This window comes from Acomys russatus, chromosome 24 (genome assembly GCF_903995435.1).
Source record: "Acomys russatus chromosome 24, mAcoRus1.1, whole genome shotgun sequence".
NCBI classification, from domain to species: Eukaryota; Metazoa; Chordata; class Mammalia; order Rodentia; family Muridae; genus Acomys; species Acomys russatus.
In genome coordinates, this window is record NC_067160.1 from 38,956,495 (window position 1) to 38,964,343 (window position 7,849).

The 7,849-nt window shown below is 38.3% G+C and overlaps 1 non-coding gene across 1 annotated transcript; it reads left to right on the forward strand.

The window, feature by feature from the left end:
* The first annotated feature begins 2,035 nt into the window (after positions 1-2,035).
* Positions 2,036-2,179, forward strand: LOC127207825 (small nucleolar RNA SNORA48). The gene has a single exon (XR_007833023.1). It is a non-coding gene; the product is annotated as a small nucleolar RNA SNORA48 (small nucleolar RNA).
* Positions 2,180-7,849: the final 5,670 nt, after the last annotated feature.

The following is a 7,849-nucleotide window of genomic DNA, read 5'->3' on the forward strand; positions in this document are numbered from 1 at the left end:
TGGTAAGTGAAGGCTTTCGTGGGACATGCCCCTTGGGCTAGTATGCAGATATAAGTGAGTATATACCATTTTCTTACTTTTTTGAATTTTGTAATATGAAAGCTTCCACTCCAAGGACAGATTAGGCCTATTAAGCCTTATTCTGTGGTTACTGAATTCTACCAACATCCATCTGCATTTATTATAAACACAGTGATAATCAGCAGATAACAGGCTTATTCTTGAAAATACTGTAATGAGTGCCCAATGTATTGAATTAAAAGGCCACAGTTTGGATAGAACCTCTCTCGAAGCATTAAAAGTCTCCAATACCTCTACCTCTACTTCCCAGCACTGCCTAAACAAGCATAAGAGAGAACATGGATTTGAGAAAGAATTGGGGGACATGAAAAGAGGATGGAATTATATAAATGCAGTACTCATGTATTGAATTCTTCAAAGCAGAGAAGGGTTTAAGTAAACACTATCTCTTAACTAAAATATTATCGTTGGGAACTTGGAAGGTTCATTTAATGTATTCAATCATCACCAAGGTATTGCCACAGAAAGAGGCTGGTTGATCAATGGAATCAAATCAAAGGCCCAAAAATAAATCCACACATCTATGGACTCCTATCAGAGATCTTTCAATCTTCTGATATCTTCTTTGATTTCTTTCCTCAGGGATTTGAAGGTTTTTTTTTTCATACAAGTTTCACTTGCTTGGTTAGAGTTTCATCAAAATACTTTATATTCTTTGTGGCTATTGTGCAGGATGTAGTTTCCGTAATTTCTTTCTCAGCCCATTTGTCATTTGTATACAGGAGGGCTATTGATTTTTTAAAATAATCTTGTATCAGCCAGTTTGATGAAGGGGTTTGTCAGCTGTAGGAGTTCTCTGGTGGAATTTTTGGAGGTCACTCATGTATACTATCATATCATCTGCATATAGAGATACTTTGACTTCTTCCTTTCTGATCTGGACCCCCTTAAGCTCCTTTTGTTGTCATGTTACTCTAGCTTGACCTTCAAGTGCAATAATGAAGAGATATGAGGAGACTGGGCAGCCTTGTCTAGTCCCTGATTTTAGTGGAATTTCTTTAAGTTTCTCTACACTTAATTTAGTGTTGGCTATCAGTTTTCTGTATACAGCCTTTATTGCGTTTAGGCGTATGCCTTATGTATCTAATCTCCAAGAATTTAAGCATGAGCAAGTGTTGAATTTTGTAAAATGCTTTTTTTTTTTTTTTTTTTTTTTTTGCATCTAAGGAGATGATCATGTGGTTTTTCTTTTAATATCAGTTTGTTTATATGGTGGATTACATTGATTGATATCCATATATTTAACTGTTCAGTATGCCTTGGATAAAGCCTACTCGGTCACGTTGATGTATTCTTGGACTTTGTTTGTGAGCATTTTAATGGGTACTTTTGCATCAATGTTCATAAAAGATATTGGTCTGTAATTCTCATTCTTTTTTGGAATCTTTGTGTGGTTTAAGTATCAAGGTGACTACGGCCTCATAGAATGAGTTTGGTAATGTTCCTTCCATTTTCATTTTGTGGAATAGTTTGAAGAGTATTGGTATTAGTTCTTTTTTGAAGGTCTGGTAGAATTCTGCCTTGGGCCTTTTCTTTGTGAGACTTTCGATGACTACTTCTATTCCCACAGGAAATGTATATGTTGTAGTTCATCTATATGATAAGAAAATAGCTGTTTTGAAATTTCTATGTGTAAGTTTAAAGACTATAATTTTACAAACACCAAGTCTTTGTGTCTCTTATTTACAGATAGAAATAATTATGAGTTTGAGAAGCATAGAAAATTGAGAAATATAAATACGGCTATTTACTACATTTATTTTCAAACCTACCATAACATGAGAATTATCTTAAGAGTTTTGAAAAGCACCTCAAACTAGCTCTACCCTTAGATTTTTCCCTTTTCATTCTTGGAGGGCAAGGGGGTATTTGGCTAAAAGCAATCTCAGTGAATTCCCAAGAGATGTTAATGTTCATCAAAGATACAGAGCATCAGTGATTTTTTTTTATTACAAACTCTAGCAATGGGCAAATGAGATATCTTGTTGGTGGTGCTTTTGTTATATCAGTCAGGTACAGAGCAGATAGCAGTCCTTTGTTCATCCTCGCTTGATGCCTGGCTTGGTGGCCAAAGCTGAATTATGCCTAGGACACATAAAAATCAAATCAAATCCAGGCAGTGCAGTGGGGGGAGGAGGAGGACAGAGACAGACCTGCCAACAGCCATGCCTCCCACAGATCTTCTGTCTGTGGCACAGGAGGACCATAGACACCTGCTTGCTGTCACATGAGGCAGCAGGGATGGAGGATGTCACCCAGAGGCCGGCCATCCTCATGGCCAGTGGGATCCACCACAATGTGCAAGTATGTGGTGGTCAAATGGGATGGAAGAGAAGGAGAAGTGAAGCAGATTGAGAATTATGAAAAGAGGTGGAACTGGAGAGTTGAGGGTAGAGAGGCATAACCTGTTGTGAGTGACCAGCCCTGCCACCTGGTGTCATGGTGAGGTCCCAACTCAAGCTGCCAGTAAGAGCATGTTTGAATACATAGCCACAGAGCATCAGGGGTTGCTGTTGATGTCCATGGCTTATATGGAGGCATGAGTGAGGGTGAAGTGACCCCTGAGAGTATGAGAGCAGGAGAGCTGACGCTGACTCTAGGAAATGGAGACATTGGGTGGCCTACCTAGAGCAGTGCTGGAGAGCTTGCCCTGGATTAAGGATAAGGGAGATCCAGGGAGCTTCCCAGGTCAGCTTCCACTCAGGCACAGATCCAGGGCTCTGAATTAGTTACCCATGTGTATCGATGGAAGAACAGACATCCCTCAAGATTGTATGAGAAATGACCCCAAATAACCTTAATTTTCTATAGAGAGATGTGAGAACTGATTGCTGATTAGTTACATTAAAAAGGGCTCAGTACCCTCTGGCCTCAGAAGAGACCTGGCATTTATAGAGTTCTCACTGTGTGCCATGTAGTGTTGGGTCATGAGCTAGTTCTGTATTACTTTGTAGACAAGGAAACTGAGATGCACGGATCTTGAAACCTTCCCAAGCAGCTTTTTTGGCCTTTAAAATGCAAAAAGGGGGCTTGAGCTCCAGAGCCTATAATTTTCTCATGAACACCCACAGATAAACACAAGGTAACTGGATCATTGAACCTGGCCACTTGGCCATGAATTTGCTGTATTATTTCATGTCTGTATGAGACTGTCTACAATAAAAACTGCTTTTCTTTTTTTTCTTTGCTGTTTTCTTTGTTTGTTGGTTGGTTGGTTTTTTGTTTTGTTTTGTTTGGTTTGGTTTTTGTTTTAGGGGATTTTTTTTTTTTTTGAGATAGAGTTTCTCAGTGGAACAAAGCCCCAGCTCTTGTGGACTCATTTTATAAACCAGGCTGGCCTCAAACTCCAGAGATCCACCTATCTCTGCCTCCTGGGTACTGGGATTAAAGGTGTGTTCTTCCATGCCCAGCTTTAATTCTGCAGTCTGCTTTAGCTTGAAATATCAAGAATGGGGCAGACCATAGTTTACCTTAAACAAGGGCTCTTTCTAGATTCCTTCCAGATTCTGGCTATTAGGAAAAAAAGCTGCTATGAACATAGTTAAGCAAACATCCTTGTTGTATGGTGGAGCATTTTTAAAAATTTGTTCACTTTATATCACAATTGTAGTCCCCTATCGCCTCCCAATCCCATCCTCTATCCTTCATATCCTGCCCCTCCCTCTCCTAGTCCTCAGAAAGGGGAGCCCTCCTCCCCTAACATCTGACCTCAGCCTATCAAGTCTCATCTGGACTGCCTGCATCCTCTTCCTCTGTGGCCTGGCAAGGCCGCCCTGCCAGGGGGGAGTGAACAATGTGTGGAGGCCAGGTCCATGTCAGAAGTGGTCCCTACTCCTCATATGATGGGACCCACAAGGAGACTGTGCTGCCTATATACTACATCTGAGCAAAGGATCTAGGTCTTCACCATGCATGGTCCCTGGTTGGTGCATCAGTCTTGGCAGCCACTCCCTCCTCTGCCTGGTTTTGTTCACCCCACTGGTTTTCTTGTGGAGCTCCTGACCCCCTCCAGGTCACTCTGTTCCCCATTTCTTCCATAAGACTCCCTGTGCTCAGACCCAGAAAGACACAAATGATGTATGCTCAGTTATAAGTAGATATTAGCCAAATAATACAAGATAACCACACTACAATACACAGACATAAAGAAACTAGATAACAAGGAAGACCCTAAGGATAATGTTTAATTCTCATTCAGAAGGTCAAATAGAATAGACCCTGGAAGCAGTTGAAGAGAAGAAACAGGAAGAGAGCCTACCATAAAGGTCCTTTGAAAGACTTCACCCAGCAGGACATCGAAGCAGATGCGAAGAATCAAAGCCAAACTCCAGGGTGAAACACAGGGAGGCTTGTGCTGGGGCATCTTTTGGGTATATATGCCCAGGAGTAATATAGCTGAATCTTGAGATAGCACTATTGCCAATTTTGTGAGAAAGCACAAAATTCATCTCCAAAGTGGTTGTACAAGTTTGCACTCCTACCAGCAATGAAGGAGTGTTCCCCTCTCTCCGCAATCTCGTTAACATGTGCTGTCACATTTCTCTAATGTCTAAGGATGTTGAACACTTCTTTAAACATTTCTTGGCCACTTGATATTCCTTTGTTGGGAATTCCCTTTTCAACTCTGTGCACCATTTTTTAATTGGATTATTTGGTTTGGTGGTATTCAATATTTTGAGTGCTTTATATATTTTAGATATTAACCGTTTGTCAGATGTAGGGTTGGTGAAGATCTTTTCCCAGTCTGTAGGCTGTTGTTTTGTTCTGTTCACAGTGTCCTTTGTCTTACAGAAGCTTTTCAGTTTCATGAGGTCCCATTTATTAACTGTTGATCTGAAAGCCTGAGCTATTGGTGTTCTATTCAGCAAAGTGTCTCCTGTACCAATGAGTTAAAGGCTCTTCCCATATTTTCTTCTAACAGATTTAATGTGTCTGTTTTTATGTTGAGGTCTTTAATCCACTTGGACTTGAGTTTTGTGCAAGGTGATAAATATGGATCTATTCACATTTGCCTACATGTAGGACCTGCAGTTAGACCAGCACCATTTGTTGAAGATGCTATCTTTTTTTCCATTGTATAGTATTGGCCTCTTTGTCAAAAATTAAATGTCCATAGATGTGTAAGTGTATTTCTAGGTCATCAATTCAATTTCATTGTTCAACCAGCCTAGTTCTATGCCAGTACCATGCAGTTTTTATTACTGTTGCTCTATAGTTCAGTGTGATATCAGGATAGAGATACATCCAGAAGATTTTTTTTAGTAAACAGAATAATTTTAGCTATTCCGCTTTTTTTCCATATGAAGTTGATCATTGATCTTTCAAGGCCTGAAAAGAACTGTGTACTTATTTTGATGTGGATTGCAATGAGTCTGTAGATTGCTTTTGGTAAGATGGCTAATTTTACTATGTTGATCCTCCCAATCCACAAGCTTTAGAGATTTTTCCCTCTTCTGATATCTTCTTCAATTTATTTCTTCAGAGACATTTTCTTCACACAAGTTTTTCATTTGCTTTTTACAGTTACACCAAGATATTTTATGTTATTTGTGGTTATTGTGAAGAGTGTAGTTTCCCTAATTTGTTTCTCAGCCAGTTTGTCATTTGTATACAGGGAGATTACTGATTATTATTTTTTTTTTAATTAAACTTCTATCTGGCCACTTTGCTGAAGGTGTTTATCAGCTGTAGGAGTTCTCTAGCAGATTTTTTGGGGTCACTTATGGATACTATCGTATCTGTGAATAGCCACACTTTGACTTCTTCCTTCTTGATGCAGATTCCCTTTATCTCCTTTTGTTGTCTTATTGTTCTGGCTTGAACTTCGAGTATTATATTGAAGAGATATAGATAGTGGGCAGTCTTGTCTAGTCTTTGATTTTAGTGGAATTTCTTTGACTATCTCTCCATTTAATTTGATGTTGGCTTGCTACATATATGCTTCATTATGTTTAAGTATGTGCCTTCTATCCTTGATCTCTTTAAGACTTTAAACATGAACAGGTGTTGGATATTGTCAAAATGCTTTTTTTGGCATCTAAGGAGATGATCATGTGTGTTTTTTTCTTTCAGTTTATATTATATGGTAGATTATATTGAAGGTTTTCTGTATATTGAACTACCCCTGCATGCCTGGGATGAAGCCTACTTGGCCATGGTGAATGATATTTTTGACGCATTCCTGGATTTCAATTTGTGAGTATCTTACTGAGTATTTTTACATCAATTTTCATAAGAGAAATTCTTTCTCTGTTAGGTCTTTGTGTGCTTTAGGTATCAAGGTGACTGTAACATCATAGAATGAACTTGGTAATTTTCCTTCCATTTCTGTTTTGTGGAATAGTTTGAAGAGTATTGGTTGGTATTAGCTCTTCTTTGAAGTTCTGATAGAAAACACTGCTCTGAAACCATCTGGTCTTGGGCTCTTTTTTTTTTTTTTTTTTTTTTTTTTTTTGGTTTGGAGACCTTTGGGAACTGCTTCTACTTCCACAGGAGATATATGACTGTTTAAGTTCTTTACCTGATCTTGATTCAACTATGGGTAGTGAACTCTATCAAGAAAATGGTCCATTTTATTTAGATTTTCAAATTTTGTGTCATATAGGCTTTTGAAGTAAGACCTAATGATGCTTTGGCTTTTCTAGGTGTCTGTTTTTATGTCTTCCTTTTCATTCCTCATTTTGTTTATTTGGATAATGCCTCTCTATCTTCTAGTTTGGGTAAGGGTTTATCTATTTTGCTGATTTTTTCAATGAACCAGTTCTTGATTTTGCTGATTCTTTGAATTTTTCTCTTTGTTTCTAATTTATTGATTTCAGTCCTCAGTTGCATTATTTCCCGCTGTCTACTCTTGTTGGAAGAGTTGGCTTCCCTTTTTTTCTGGGGCTTTCAGGCATGCCATTAAGTTGCTTATATTAGATGTTTCCAGTCTTTTTATGAAGGTTTTTAGTGCTATGAACTTTTCTCTTAACATTGCTTTTATTGTGTTCCATAAGTTTGGGTATGTTCATTTTTATTAAATTTTAGAAAGTACTTAATTTCTTTCTTTCTTTATTCCCTGATCCAGCCCAGTTGTCGCTGAGTAAAGAGTTGTTCAGTTTCCATGTGTGTATGTGTGTGTATGTGTGTGTGTGTAGGTTTGTTGTTATTTCTCTTGTTGAGGTCCAGCTTTAGTTCATAGTGGTCTGACAGGACACAAAGTATTATTTCAAACTTCTTGTATCTCTTGAGGCTTGCTTCATGACCTACTATATTGCAAATTTTGGAGAAGATTCTGAGAGGTTCTCAGAAGGAGGTATAATGTTTTGTGTTTGGGTAAAAAGTTCTGTAGATATCTGTTAGGTCCATTTGGTTCATGAAATCTGTTAGTGTCATTATTTCTGGGTTTAGCTTCTGTTTCATTGACCTATTCTTTGCTGACAGGTAAGTGTTGAAGTATTCCACTATTAATGTGTGGGGATTGATGTGTGCTTTAAACTTTATTATAGTTTCTTTTCCAAATGTAGGTGTCCTTGTATTTGGAGCATAGTTGTTCAGAATTACAATGTTGTCTTGGTTCAATTTTGCTTTGAAAAGTATGAAGTGTCCTTCCTGATCCCTTCTGATTTATTTTGGTTGAAAGTCTATTTTATTATATATTAGAATGGCTACTCCAACTTTCTTCTTGTGTCCATTTGCTTGGAAGACCCTCTCTCAATAATTTACTCTCCAGTTACAGCTATCTTTGTGGCTGAAGTGTGTTACTTGTATGCAACAGAATGTTGGGTCC